This window comes from Rhinoderma darwinii, chromosome 6 (assembly GCF_050947455.1).
Source record: "Rhinoderma darwinii isolate aRhiDar2 chromosome 6, aRhiDar2.hap1, whole genome shotgun sequence".
Taxonomy (NCBI): Eukaryota; Metazoa; Chordata; class Amphibia; order Anura; family Rhinodermatidae; genus Rhinoderma; species Rhinoderma darwinii.
This window is the reverse complement of record NC_134692.1, coordinates 63,774,029-63,784,998: the sequence shown is the minus strand read 5'-3', so window position 1 is coordinate 63,784,998 and position 10,970 is coordinate 63,774,029.

Here is a 10,970-nt window from a genome sequence, read left to right as displayed (position 1 = left end):
GACATTGAAAACAGATTTTTTTCCTTAAGTTTTCACCAGTCCTTCTGAATCTTGACCGTCATCATGGGGTGTTTCCAAGCGATCGCATAAGTCCTAATTTTGAATCTCTTGGTACATTGTTTTAGTAATTGAAGTGTCAATGAGTCTCTGAATTAATCCTCTTATGCAAGAAATGCAACAACATCCACAAATTACAAGTATGGCTGCCACTGTTGCTAAGGAAATCAATAGACTGGATATGTGATTACTCCATTTTCCAAACCATCCTTCAAGCCAATTAGTTGAAGATGTCTTTTATTCCAGAGTTTTCCACAAGCTCTTCGGACAGGGAATGGAGTCCTTCCAATGCCTTGGTTCTACTACCATCAGAAGCTGTATTATTGGAAATAAAAGAACAACAGAAGATACAAACATTTTGCAGACACCCTCTTTTTCTGCTAGTAACATATCCAGGGCCATTCTATTTTCCCATGTCATTAAAGATATAGGTCCCAACTGATCGGTAATGCCCTTTATTGTATCTCTGGTATAATTAACAAATCTATATTGATTGTAATAAATATAATTAATCCAGTCGACATTCTTATTTATCGTAGACCACCACAAAAATACAGACTCGAAGCCTGATGCAATCTGATTTCGGGGCTTAAACTCATTTGGCCCCCCTCGGGGTACTCCTATTTCATCTATGTATATTCTATGGTCAAAGAAACTTCCAGGTATAGACTTCTTATAGCGATTCAGATAGTCTCCAGGACTATTTTCTCATTCTCTGAAACTCAGGGGCTGAAAACAAGTGGATGTCATCAGAAGCTTAACCACAGTACAGCTTCCCTGCCACTTGGCCAGTAGCCTAGATCTCAGCTTCCTGTCTCCACATAGCCATCAGAGATCAGTCCTTGCCCTTGTCTGGTTGGCAAACCAATTAGAGGAGTAATTACCATTATCAGTACCAATATCTATGGTGGTTTTACAAAACTCTTCAGTGAGGTTCAATACTTTCTTACCTTGCCCATTCTTCAGAAAGCAGGTGTAGTTGCCTGGGTAAGCAACTACTAAGGGAGGGATTCCATCTCTCCTCACAGGTGGGTACAGTAAAGAGAATGTCTTACATAATTTATCACCTGGATTATATGATGCATTATATAAAGATAACATACATTGCAGACCTTGTGGGTTCTCCTTATCTGATAGCCTGAAAGGTATAGTAGCTAGATGTGGCTAAGCTTTTGCACAAGCGATACAGTTAGTTCTTTTATTTTGGATTGCAGGGTATCCCATTCAGGCTAATCATTCATTTTTATCACTATAACCTGTTTCTAATGCCAATTTATCTTCATAAGTGAAGTTGGCCAGATAAACTATAGAGGGTAGGTCTATATTTGGGGCTAAAGGACATTCAATTGCATCCTTTTCCTTAACTTCAATTAAAAAAATGCCCTATAGGGACAGTACCTGAAACATCAGCTCCTATCAAAAATGGCTGGTTAAATTTGGTGGAATTTGTACAGGGAGAGGTAGGTTTCTTAATAATAATTAACTTTTATTTTAAAGAGGGATTACTGGCATAATATCCAAAGTCGGGCATAGCCATAATCCATACAGCCAAAGTCAATGACTGCACATCCTAGCTTTATATGTGTTTGTATAGCATAGATGTATTTGCCTGACCTTGTTAATTTGGCTGATTCTCCTCCTATTTAGATTACATGTTAACCATCCATTGATTCCAGTTCTGAGCAGGTCACAAAAGTCTACCTAGAATGTGGCTCTTTGTCCTTCACTAAAGTTAATGCTAACCACATTCCATGTCTATTGACCTGGAGTTCCTGAATTAATGTTATCTGCGGGATCCCATCTCTTGTTTTCATTATATTGCCATCTCACCTTCAGTGAAATTAAAATATTTAACCCCTCCAAGCTAACAAGCTAAGTCTTTAGGGAATCCTTTCCCCTGACTCTGTTTCCCAGGGATCCCATACCTTAGGTTGACACACCTTGGACCCCCATAGGATACCTAGAATAACTTAAAACATTTTGTCCTGTCTCCCCCCAGGCTCTGGATGTTTTCTTCACTGAAGTTTGAGACCAGTCACTTCTAACAAATGATATGAAAAAAGTATCCACAGGGATCCTCTTGTGTTGTTACTTCAGGTGTGCACCACCAAAATATAGTCTATGTATGGGGGGAAAGGGATGAAGATGGGGAATAGCGATGTAACAAAAACAAAAAAAACAAAAACAAAAAACAAAAAACTTTTATTAATATTAAAAAAGATGCTCCTGCATCCTTGATATGATGTTAAAATATAACACTTATTCAGTGTGTAGTTGTTAGCTCGGCTGTGCTCAGTATATTATACTAGCGGGAAACAGAGTGAACGGTCCCCTGCAACACCCTATATTGTTAAATAAACCCCACCTGGTTGGTTTTATTCTATTTTATTTGAAAACCACCAAATGGGATTGAGGGATAAAGACCAACTTTATTTTGAATTCTACACATTATTAGTGTTAGGCCTCATTTACACGAGCGTGATATACGTGCGTGCGACGCGCGTGCTTTTCACGCATGTTGTACGCACCTATATTAGTCTATGGGGGCGTGCAGACAGTCCGTGAGTTTTGCTCAGCGTGAGTCCGCTGAAAAAAACTCACGACATGTCCTATCTTTGTGCGCTGTTCGCGCATCACGCACCCATTGAGGTCAATGGGTGCGTGAAAATCACGCAGGTCGCACGGAAGCACTTCCGTGCGAACAGCGTGATTCGCGCAACAGCTGTCAAACTCTGAATGTAAACAGAAAAGCACCACGTGCTTTTCTGTTTACAAACATTCAAACGGAGTGTCATACGCTGATGACACACGGAGCAGTTAAGTGCCTTTTGCGCACGCAAAACGCCGCGTTTTTTGCGTGCGCAAAACGCACACGCTTGTGTAAATCAGGCCTAATACTGTAGTTGTAAAAAAGGCAGCATATATAATTGGCTCAAATATGCTGCAGAGCTTACTGGTTGGCTGTGTGACAGCTGATTGTGCAGTCTTCAGCTAAAAGCAGACAGCGTGTCTCACTGCCTGCTTTAAAGCATTGAACTGTGTGACAGTGCTGATGATCACACAGCTTCTAACTCAGGGCAAAAAGCTTCCTGGTTAGCTGTGTGACAGCACAGCTGATTGTGGAGTCCTCAGCTAGAAGCAGACAGCGTGTCTCACTGCCTGCTTTATAACATCGAGCTGTGACAGTGCAGATGATGTGTAGCATCTTTTTTAATACTAATAAAAGTTTTTTGTTTTTGTTTTTTGTTTTTTTGTTTTTGTTACATCGCTATTCCCCATCTTCATCCGTTTCCCCCCATACATAGACTTCTAACAAATTACCACCCTTTGTAATCAGTATTTTATAGCCTAGGAGGCTAGTGGCAATTCCCTAACTACCTTACAGTGTGATAAGTGTATCCAAGAGGTACATTCAGCTATCTTTACGGCCGTAGGTGTGGTAAGCAGAACCTGATATGGTCCTTCCCATCGAGGATGATACCAGTGTTTTCTTTTTATAACTTTGATCAGGATCCAATTTCCTGACTTCACAGGTTCAGGTTCAGATATAGGGTCACCTGTAATACAATTAGAGAAAGAAACTTCCTTGTTGGTTAACATCTATTCAGCAAGTGTAAAATCAGACTCCTCATCCATCCTAGAGAATGGTTTAAAATGTGGTATTACAAATGGTCTACCATACAACATTTCAAAAGGTGTCAAACCTGATGCTGTAGGATTCACATGCATCTTTAGGACTACTAATGGTAAACAATATACCCAATTCTTCCCAGTCTCTTCCATTGTTTTCTTGAGTTTGTTTTTTAGTATCCTATTGTCACTGTATATTTTCTCAGGTATCCCAAACCTATTATCTCCTTTACAATGCTTTAGCGACTATGATAGCATCTGGGCTTTGGATCACACAGAAGAACATTTGTGAGACGCAGAAGAACTGAAAAGATGCTGGAAGAGTGCCTGACGCCATCTGTCCAGCATGGTGGAGGTAATGTGATGGTCTGGGGTTGCTTTGGTGCTGGTAAAGTGGAAGATTTGTACAAGGTAAAAGGGATTTTGAATAATGAAGGCTATCACTCCATTTTGCAATGCCATGCCATACCCTGTGGACAGCGCTTGATTGGAGCCAATTTCATCCTACAACAGGACAATAATCCAAAGCACACCTCCAAATGATGCAAGAACTATTTAGGGAAGAAGCAGGCAGCTGGTATTCTATCTGTAATGGAGTGGCCAGCACAGTCTCCAGATCTCAACCCCATAGAGCTGTTGTGGGAGCAGCTTGACCGTATGGTACGCAAGAAGTGCCCATCAAGCCAATCCAACTTGTGGGAGGGGCTTCTGGAAGCATGGGGTGAAATTTCTCCCGATTACCTCAGCAAATTAACAGCTAGAATGCCAAAGGTCTGCAATGCTGTAATTGCTGCAAATGGAGCATTCTTTGACGAAAGCAAAGTTTGAAGGAGAAAATTATTATTTCAAATAAAAATCATTATTTCTAACCTTGTCAATGTCTTGACTATATTTTCTAGTCATCTTGCAACTCATTTGATAAATATAAGTGTGAGTTTTCATGGAAAACACAAAATTGTCTGGGTGGCCCCAAACTTTTGAACGGTAGTGTATATATATATATATATATATATATATACATATATATATATATATATATATATATATATATATATATATATATATATATATATATATATATATATATATATATTAACGTTGTTGTTTACTTTCTGATAAAATGTTGTTGTTTCATCCATTCAAATTCTGTCTGAAGTTACTGCCACTAGGTGTCTCACTTCACGTAATCTGCTGTCCACCTCCTGTTCTCAAACAAAATTTGTGCATATTTACAGAGCAGAGGAGAAGGACTAGAGGAAGTGGGTGTGATCTCTTCACAGCTTACCCATAGAAGTCTATAGGAGAGATGAAGGGAGAGCAAGTGAATGGAGCAGAAAGAGAAAGACAAAAGCGCTGCTGCCCATAGAAGTCTGTGGAGAGGGGAGGGGGAAGCAGTAGGAGGGGGAAGCAGTAGGAGGGGGAACCAGTAGGAGGGAGCAGAAGAAGAGACAGAGAGACACAAACACACTGTCTGTCCATAGAAATCTACAGAGAGGGGTGGGGGGAGCAGGAAAAACAGCAAAAAAATTAAATTTAGTCCAGCACTCGATGAATCAATATTAGGACTGCATTAAGGGTATGTGCACACGATAGCAGGCATTTACGTCTGAAAAGACAGACTGTGTTCAGGAGAAAACAGCTACATCGAGTTACCTGCAAACGCTGATGCTGCTGCAGAATCAACTGTAGCCTCTGGTGCCGATATGTCATCGCTCGTCCGACACGATGCAGGTAGAAATTCCGCCGTGAGTCCGCAACCAGTCCGCCACAACTCCGCAACAGCCCTAGCATGCTGCGGACACCAAATTCCGCTCCGCAGCCTATGCTCCGCAGCGGAATTTTACGCATCGTCTAAACGAACACTGCTAAATAAAAGTGGAAGTCAATGGAGAAACGGCTCCGCTGCGGATTAACGCTGCGGAGTGTCCGCAGCGGAATTCAAGTGCAATTCCGCTACGTGTGAACATGGCCTTAATGGTGCTGGTTCCGGGTGTCGGACCCGCACCAATGACATACTGTTGACCTATCTGGTGGATAGGTCATCAATTGTTAGAAGGTGGACAACCGCTTTAAGAAACAATTCTAGGGAATGCTGTGGTGTGGTTTTCGTTAAAGAGATAGTTCTAGGAAACACTGCTAGAACTGCTTCTGTGCCTTCACAGTACAGCATTTGAAAACTGTGACTTTTCCGATGTATTGTATAATTTCGATTTTGTTTTTCTCTATTGTGATACAAATGTACCAAAACTACAAAAAATAGGGCATTCTGCAGTTTAAAAAACTTATTGCAGATTTGTCTCAGATTTTTGGTGTGGATTCTGCTACAAATAAGTACAGTACAGTACATTAGAATAGGAATTTTAAAATATTTTTCTGTTGCTGAATTAAAGGGAATGCTGCCGTTGTTCAAATCCTTTTGCATGCCTATTATGTCGCAGATTTGCATCGGATTTTGAACATAGATTTAACATTTTACAATGCAAAGGGTGAAATCTGCTGCAAGTCTGCAAATACACATGTAACACATTAGATCCACTGCAGACTTTCTGCTAAATCTGATGCACATTTTTTATGCCACTTCTTAACCCTAAGGCCTTGTTCACACAGTGCAGATTTGCTGCAGATTTTGCATACATTTTTTAAGCCAAAAAAAGAATTGGATCCAGGAGAGCAGACATATAGGGCCTTGCTTTATATATTTTTTCTGTTTAGGTTTTTTTCCTGGTTTTGAATTTAAATATACATGCAAAATAAGCAGAAAATCTGCATTGTATAAACAAGGCCAAAGGAAGGATTTTGTTATGAACATTTCTGCAAAATATCTCTGTAGTCGGTACATGGATTTTTCAAAGTTACATTCAGATGAATGTAACTGATTTTCAGTTATAGAAAATGTCTACAACAAAATATGCTGCGTGTGACTGCACTCTAAGGGTATGTTCACACGGCTTATCTTCAGCCATTTTTCGGGCCGTAAACGCCCCAGAAAATGGCTTCAAAATACGGAATCTGAACGCCTCCAAACATCTGGCCAGTGATTTCAATGGGAAAAACTGTGTTTCATTCCGACAATGTAATTTTTACGCGGCCGTTTGAAGTAGAAGTAAAAAGTAGTGCATGTCACTTCTTGAGCCGTTTTTGGAGCCATTTTTCAGTGTATCAATAGAAAAACAGCTCCAAATATGGCTGCAAAAAATGCATGAGAAAACGCTTGATGCTTGAAAAACAGCTGAAAATCAGAGGCTGTTTTCCCTTGAAAACAGCTCCGTATTTTACAGCCGTTTGTGTTTAGCGTGTGAACATACCCTAATAGTGCTGTTGGTAGTGATTTAACCCCATAAAGACCGCACCAGCAGACTATTGAGCAGTTGTTCCCTGGAGTGACCTCAACCCATCCAGTACTTTTATAATGCTTTGAAATGCTGATTGTGAGCCACACCATCAACAAACCAAACAAATTCAAGTTTTCCCCCATCATTCCGCACCCAATACCCCATAATGACAAAGTAAAAATAGATTTTTAGAATTTTTTTCAAATTTATTGAAAATTGAAAACTCTAATTTTGCATGGACATAAGTATTCAGACCCTTTGCTATGATACTTGAAATTTAGATTTGGGACCTCCCATTTTTCCAGATCATATTTGAAATGTTTCTACACCTTGATTGGAGTCCACTTGTGGTAAATCTTTTTGATTAGACATGATTTGGAAAGACACAGCCCTGTCTATATAAGATTTCACAGCTGACAATGCATATCAGAGAAAAAAACAAGACATGAGGAGGAAAGAACTGCCTGTAGAGCTCAGAGACAGGATTGTGTAGAGGCACAGATCAGGAGAAGAGTACAAAACAATTTCTGCTGCACTGAAAGTTCCAAAGAGCACAGTGGCCTCCATAATTCTTAAATGGAAGAAGTTTAGAACAACCAGGACTCTTCCTAGGGCCTGCCGCCCCAACAAACTAAGTAATCAGGGAAGAAGGGCCTTGGTAAGAGAGGTGACTAAGAACCCAATGGTCACTCTGGCGGAACTCCAAAGATCCTGTGTGTAGATTGGAGATACTTCAGCACACCACCAATCTGGGTTTTATGACACAGTGGCCAGAAAGAAGCCTCTCCTCAGTAAAAGACACATGAAAACCTGCCTGGAGTTTGCAAAAATAACCCAAGGACTCTCCGACTGTGAGAAACAAGATACTGTGGTCTGATGAAACCAAGATTGAACTTATCATTACCTACCCAATAACATCCCTACAGTGAAGCATGGTGGTGGCAGTATCATGCTGGGGGTGTTTTCTGCAGCTGGGACAGGAAGAATGGTCAGAGTTGAGGGAAAGATGAATGGAGTAAAGTACTGAGATATTCTTAATGAAAACCTGATCCAGAGTGCTCTGATGAGGGAAAGATGAATGGAGCAAAGTACAGAGATATTCTTAATGAAAACCTGATCCAGAGTGCTCTGGACCTCAGAGTGGGCCGAAGGTTCACCTTCCAACAAGATAATGACCCTAAGCGCACAGCCTAGACAATACAGGAGTGGCTTAGGGACAACTCTGTGAATGTCAGTGAGTCGCCCAGCCAGAGCCCTGACTTGAACCCAATATTAAAATGGCTGTCCCCATCCAACCTGACAGAGGTTGAGATGATCTGCAGACAAGAGTGGCAGAAAATTCCCAAATCCAGGTGTGCAAACCTTGTGGAATCATACCGAAAAAGACTGGAGGTTGTTATCGTTGCCAAAGGTGCTTCAACTAAGTACTGAGTAAATGTTCTTTCATGTTCGTGGCTGCGGGCTGTCAGGTTCACTCACCTCCTGACGGCCGCAGCCATGTGTCTGCGAGCGCTGGCCCCAGTCTCCTCCTCAGGAGACGCCAGCACTCACATCCACTCACCTCGGTCAGGTCCCGTAGGTGCCCCCATGAGTGCCCTGGAATATAAGAAGGACCCAGCCCCTTGCTTCGATGCCTGATCGTTGTTGTCGTACCCTAAGTTTGTCTTTCAAATGGTCTCCTAGTGTTTTCCAGCTCCCAGTGTTCCCTGTTCCTTTATCCTGTATCCCGTGCTATCCTGGTCAAGTGCCGTGCTGTGCTGTATACTATGCCTGTCCTGTAACTCCATGCCTGACATTTACCTGCTGCCTAGTCCCAGCCGAGCCTGCCTTGCTACTGTCTCAGCTGCCACAGATACCCTATACGGACTATAGACTCTGACCTGAGCCCTGTTGGCCAGCTGCCATACCGCCAAGGCGGTACTGCCCAGTGGGTCCACAAACCCTATGTGACAGTTCTAAATATGATATATGTAATATCTTATTTTTTCCTTTTAAATAAATTAGCAAAGATTATTAACATTCCTTTTTCACTTTGTCGTAAAGGAGCATTGAGTGCAGAAACATGATTTTTTTTATTTTAGCACAGGGCCTCAACATAACATAAATATATAAATATACATAAATGTAAAAAAAATGTAAAGGGTCTTAAGACTTTCCTAATGCATAGTAGATGTGATAGTCAGGTGTTCAAATACTTTTGGTTAGATATTGTACATTCACAATCATATATATTGGAAATACAAAAATTAAGTTAGCTAAGTTAGAATAAGGAAAAGTGCAGTAGGAGAATTGTACTGTAATTGTATAATACTTTTTTATATGCTGACTGAGTAGTTTACAGATGAAGGCTTTGGAGACAGCTTAGTTTACTTCCCCAGGCATTATTTGGTAAAGACACTGGTATGTTACAATATGTAAAATTGAACAGACTAACAAAAAATAAGTATGAGATGTATAAATATAGTTATTATCCTAAATATTTTGGATCCATTTTTCAAGGTGCAGAGGGTTAATGTTGTTGACACCTTGATGTAAAGGAGATTCAGTCTGAGGACTGAGATTTTTGGTTAGCAGATTTCAATTTGTTGGCTTGTGGTCCTGTCAAGGTAAAAAGAACAGAGTAGATGTGATAATTATATTGCTATTTAGGCCGCATTGCACGGCATTTAATTATTGCGCAAGTTTCATTTTTCATATTTTTCTGTCTTGTTGTGTTTGACATTCTGACATCAGGACGGTAATCCTTAATCCTTAGCACTTTACACATTTTTGCTAGACAAAAGAGAGCAACATGCAGTGCTATTTTGTCTGGGAAAATGACAGACAATAACGGAAACTCAACAAAACCCATCATAGTCAATAGGTTCCATCATGTGCTATTCATTTCTATCGTGTGTCAAATCCAACACTTCTGTTTTTCTCGTCATCCTGTTCATATGATAGAACAGAATAACGGAAAACCTAGCACAGAACATTGCTTGAAGTCCTCAATACTGTGCTTTCTTTAGTGGAAGTTTTCATATTCCCACAAGTTATGTTTGACCTGTCACCGTTCATTGTCTGGCTCAGTGTCTGTCCAGTTTCTCCAACAGAGTCCTGTAGTGGGGCATTTAACTCACATGGTTAAGTATATCATATTGAACGAGTAATGTGCAGAATGGTGGATCAGTGATTAGCACTGGAGTCCAAATCTGACCTACAATCAGGGCTACATTTTGCCAGAATAACACCACGAACAACATCAACATGGTCACTAAAGCCTAAAAGGCACCAAACACTATTCAAATATATTAAAAGCCTACGACACATCGTGTAATTCCCGCGGTCGCTGACCATCAGTATTCCCCTTTTACTGGCAGCTGCGCCCGCAGGAATGTGAAACTCCACTGTTGTCTCCCTTCCAAAGTACACCGGCGCGCTCTGCTCTCTGCCAACTCCTTCCCCGGACTATGCCCATAGGGTGGGCACGCTGGTGCTTGCTTTTAAAAGGCCAGCACGCGCAACAGTAAAAGTGTCCCCAGCCTATCCCTGGACACCCTGGACTATTTAAGGAACCCTGCCCACTAGCCAGTGCCTGAATAATGTTAGTGCTAATCCAGAGTTAGTCTGCAAAGGTTCCATATCCAGTTCCCTAAAACCTGTTTTTGTAACTATCCAGTATCCGTGTCTAGTCTTGTATTTTGTGTCCAGTGTCTGTGCCAAGTCCTGTATCCGTATCAGTGTCCGTGACGATGCCAGTGTCCGTGACATCTCCAATATCCGTGACAACTCCTGAGATTCATGAGATCTTCTTGCAGTTTGTTGTAGTACATAACATTAGAGAGATCCCTGAGCCTCCTGCATGCAGTCCACTGTATTAATTATGACAATTATAAAACCTTTATCTTCCGGTTTAATTATAATATTATTTCCTTTCAGTGAGTTCATGGTTTTTCTCTTTGTGTAGTGATG